The sequence below is a fragment of the Octodon degus genome, unplaced genomic scaffold, assembly GCF_000260255.1.
Source record: "Octodon degus isolate 3935 unplaced genomic scaffold, OctDeg1.0 scaffold00198, whole genome shotgun sequence".
NCBI lineage: Eukaryota > Metazoa > Chordata > Mammalia > Rodentia > Octodontidae > Octodon > Octodon degus.
The window spans coordinates 2,746,403-2,751,575 of record NW_004524774.1 but is presented as its reverse complement, the minus strand read 5'-3'; the positions used below and the strand labels follow the sequence as shown (position 1 = coordinate 2,751,575).

At 35.7% G+C, this 5,173-nt stretch overlaps 1 pseudogene; it reads right to left on the bottom strand.

The window, feature by feature from the left end:
• Nucleotides 1-4,607, bottom strand: part of LOC101583475 — a 62,308-nt pseudogene extending 57,701 nt beyond the window's left edge.
• Between the last annotated feature and the right edge of the window lie 566 nt (nt 4,608-5,173).

Sequence of the window (5,173 nt, the reverse complement as noted above, 5' to 3'; positions counted from 1 at the left end):
AAAACAAAAAAAAAAACTCTCTTTTCCAGGGTCTTGGATGAAAAGAGTTTGGCATATGAATATAAAGAATTTCTTTGGGATGATAAAAATTCTGGAAATATTGGTGATGTTAGCATAATATTTAAACCATTTTACATCCTTTGAAATGGTAAAGTTCTGTCTTTTTATGTGAATTTTATCTCATTTTTGACATGGTAAATTTTTAATTAATACAGTATTCTGGATACAGGTAAGATACAAGTAGATATCAACTGCATTTACCTCAGAAATCTATGACAGTGTGTGTTGAGACAAATGAAGATTTATGATAAACACTTCAGTATTTGATGTGTAGTCAGTACTGACTAGAAGCTAAAACAATTTTTAGGCAAAAGTTTATCAATAGAATTATGGAACTAATTCTATAAAAATATGATGTCTTCATTTAATACTAGTTTGGATAAGTCAAATGTGACAAGCTCTTACAAAGACAAACTGTGGCTCTTTTTAGGGAATCAGCTTAAATTTAATTTGTTATATGTGTTTATATTAACGTTTACATACAAATTTTATCAGGTAGAAGTATTAAAGTGTAGCTTTCATCTTAGAGATCTTGCCAACTATCTTTATAGTAGTATTTGAGGAATTACTATTTCAGAACAATTCTGAGCATATATGTAATGGGCTATAATAGTAAAATGCAGAGCATTAAAATTTTCAGGCCCCTGAAAATTTGTTAGGGCCAAATATGTTCCCTGAAAGTAGTACTTGTTAAAATTACCAACAGTAGCAGCCTTGTAACCTGATAATAAAAAAAGAAACCTATATGGGTTCTTATACAAAATCTAAAATTTCACCGTATTAAAAAGGATTACAGCATGCTTCAGGCTTTCCATATGTACCCATATAATAAAAAGATACCAACAGGCAATTTAACATTTCAACAAGCTAGAAACTATTAACTGTAAGCATACAGTGACACTCTAGAAGATATGATACCATACTTGGAGCAACACTGCTAACAGGTAAGTATTATTAAAGGCAGTTTATAATTGAAACATTTTGTTTTAATTTTTTTACAATACCTGGGATTGAACTCAGGACCCTGCACTTGCCAGGCAAGCACTTATTCTACTAAGCTGTCTTCCCAGCCTCTATAAGTGAAACATTAAAAATTGTGTTTATGTGTACAACTTATTTTTTTATTTTTAAAATGAGTACAAGTTAGAATTAAAACAGAAAAATTACAAGTGATATAGATTTTCACTTAACAAAGTAATACGAATTTCACAGTTTTTATTATAATACCTAGTATTAAACTCCAATCAGTTATTCATAATACCAGATATGTGCATATAAAATTGGAAGAAGAAAGAAAAAAAAGAAAGAAATGTATAAGATATCAAGAAGACAAAACGGAGAAGCAATTGAAAACGGGAAACAAAATAAATTAAAGCATTAACTGGTCCTTTCCATAGACCATCAGAAATGCAAAGTACAGTTGTGGAAAGCATCCTGCTTACATACATATATGTATCGCTTTCCCCCACTCCCTATCCTGTCCTTCTCTCCAACTCAGTAACTCTTTCCTTTTGAATGAGTTCATTTCCTTTTACCAGTGTCTATCTTACCCTTCACATTTCATTTTTCTCTTTCAGGTTAATACAACTTATAAAAAAGAAAAAAAATGCTATTTTTCTTGTAGCATAGCATCAAACACTTTATATTTAAGACTGCAAGCTTCTATACACGTGTTCACTCTACCTCCAAAGAAGTATATACCTCTTAAATATTCTCATTCATTGTTTAATACATCAATCGTAGTTTCAGGAATATACACCAGTTTGAGCAGGTTAAACAGTCATTGTCTTATTTATGAGACAAAGTTAAACACTTTCAGGAAACCAACATTTCATAATCAGTAAAGGAATAGTATTAACTCAACAGGATAGAAAACACTCCTAAGGCCATGATAGAATTATTATTTTTTCTTTACTCATCTACTAAAAGCTGTCATCATCTGCTTATTGAGAGTATGCATTGCTACCTGAACAATAGGGAGTGGTCTGAATCATGAATATCCAAACACTAGAAAGATTGTATGTCTCAACTTATTTTTGTATTCTGAAAATAGTACTATAAACCCAAGTATTTTCCTAGCTTATTGGATATTCTGTCATCTTAGGTTATTAAATTTATGCATGGTTTCCTGAAAATTCTTTCCTAGGTAAAAGTAAAAGACATTTTGGTTATGTTTTTCTATTTCCTCATTTATGTACTTTACCAATAACAGTGCTATTCTGGGCATTTATCTTGTTTTCCGTGCCTTTATATTCTACTATCACACAAGGAAACATGAAAACATTAGAAATTCAGAATGTGACAAATGACCATTTTTGTGGTAACAGGCTTTTAAATGAAAAGAAAATGTAAAACCAAGTGATCACTCTAACTTGAATTAGGGACTTAAGTCTATAAGACACTTAAGGAAAGTCATATGAATTGTATTAGTTTTCTTATTCACTTATATTTTTAAGTAATTATTTATGTTAAAATGCCTTGAAAGATAGCTCTATGTAGGTATCACTCACTGTAACAGAAATATGACTATTTTTACTCTAATATTTTTGTTTTATTAACCAGGGATTGAACTCAAAACCTCGTGCTTGTCAGGCAGGTGCTTATGCCACTGAGCTTTTTCCCTGGCCCTGAATATTTTCAAATAATTAAGATCTTATCCAAGTTTTTGGCTGTTATATTTCTTAAGCATAATGTAGGCTTGTTATAGAGACAAGCTAGCTGGGCTTCACTACTTTTATAACTTTACAAGACAGTGAAGTTCAGACAGAGATAATTTTCTGAACATAGTTGACCTTTTACAGAACTGATTATTTTCTCAGCTAAACAACTATGTATCATACTGCCAGATCTCCACTATCAGTCTTGCCAGGAACAAAGCAGATAAGCGAAAGAAAAGTAGTTTGTCTAAACTCTTATAAAATCTTATGTAAAATTAATGTATAGAAATTTCCTCATTATTTGACCTGTCAGCCCTAAAATACTTCATTTCCTATAAAAAGAGGAGGCTCAACCATAAAATAAGTATTTAAATTGTCCATCTGGCAGTGACACAGAGAAAAAGATGCATAAAATGAGAAGCAAAGTTTCAAAAATCTGTGTACACAGTACGAAATAAAATCTTGCTGCAAATTCCCCATGGCTTTCGCCACTAACATTCATGAAAAGACTTCAGCATTTTGGTCACTGAACCTGCTACCAAATTTTAAAAAAAAATTAATAAGAAAAGACAGTGAGGAACTGAAGGATAGGGTAGGTAACTATTTCAAATACAAATAAAACATAGTGAAAAATAAACAATCATTTCTGCTTGGACCTCAAGATATAATACCTGTTTCTCACATCTTCCATTTTGAAGAGGATACTCTGATCAGAATAACTCTTTTGAGTTATTCTGAGTGGTGTTGCCTGGCAGCAGCTTCCATTTTCTAAGCTGGTCTTCAACCCAGATAATTAAGTAATCTCACAAGGAATAATCACACATGGCAACAGGGTTTTAAAACGTATGGACTTTTTTTTTCCGTACACAAACATGTCAGGAGACAAACCATCAATTTTAAAGATAATTGTCAGGTTTTGGGTATCTTAGCATACTCTATGCCTAAGTTAAACCATTGGTGAACTAAAATTAACAGGTTCTACAGTCAGGATTTCTTTTTTTGCCCGCCATTATATACACACTACAAAACTATTCTGCATCACACGATTTTAAATGAAATAGGCATGCAAATGAACCACACAATCAACACATAACTTTAATATGCTCCATTATTTATCTTGGTCAGAAAGGTAGTGACCTCCTTGTCAAAAATTGTGAGTTGGGGGCTGGGGATATAGCTCAGCCTGGCTGGCAACTGCAAGGTCCTGAGTTCGATCCCTGGTACTACCAAAAAAAAAAAAAATCGTGAGTTGAGGAGCAGGTTTTCATTCTCATAACCCTCAGGAAGATAAGCTCTTCACAGTATGTCTGACCTAGGTACAAAACCTCCATTCTTCACATGGCGAGGCATGAAAGCACAAACTGCTAGATGACCTCCCTTCTCAAGGGGGCTGTGGGAGTCGTGGCACATTTTAACAAACCTCTGAATAGCACTGATTTTTTTTTCTGTTTGAGCAGTACTGTTGCATTGAAGAGACGCAGTTGTGGTCCTCTGCTTCTTTCTCACTTTCTCCTCTTCAAATTCTGCATTCCTCTTTGTATAAGTCTTTGACTTGAAGGAGGTTACTTTTTATTTTTCATATTGATTGATTGAGTGAGACAAGGTGTCACTGTGCAGCCCAAGCTGATATCTAACTCAGGGTGATCCTCCTGCCTCAGCCTCCTGAGTGCTGTGATTACAGGCAGGCATCATCACACCCAGTGTGAAGGTGCTTACTAATGGCAAACTTGCAAATGTGATTCAGAAATACATTGCAAGTAGTGTGGAAGACTTTCCTCAGTCCTCACAAAGCTCACTTCCAAACTCAGCGACTCAATTCAGGGAAGTCACATACACAGAAATCTTACAACAGTTTCAAACAGGTAATGCTGTTATTATTAATTGATCCATTCTTATTTTGAGTAAGGTTTAGATTAGTTTCCAGATTTTTCTTCAGAGCAGGAAAGGGGCTCCAGTGTAAAGGTAACGATATACCAGGTCCCACTGTTTATATTGCTCAAAGTCAGACTACTTTCTAATCAGATTTTCAACAAGTGCTTCTGGGGAAATGGTTTTTACAGGCTTGTGTTCTATTTCCCTTAGGCTACAGGGAAATCAATCTTCCCTTAAGTCTGTACCAGCTGGGAGAGAAAGGGTATGAGCCACAGGAGTGAAGGAAAAGAAGATGAAAGAAAGACAAAAGAGGAGTGTGCGGAGAGCTTCCGGCTACCCTGCACCGGCGGGACCAGTCCCAGCCCAGGTGCAGAGTGGGCCGGACCCTCTCCCAGCACCTTGGGCTGCCCCCCACCACTCCGCAGTTCCTTCCCCACCCCGCCCGCCCAGTAGGATTTTCTGCCAAGTTCCTGGAGCCCCCCAGAATCAGTCCTAGCCCAGGTCTGGTGAGTGTGCGGAGAGCTTCCTGCTACCCTGCGCCGGCAGGACCAGTCCCAGCCCAGGCGCAGCGTGGGCCGGACCCT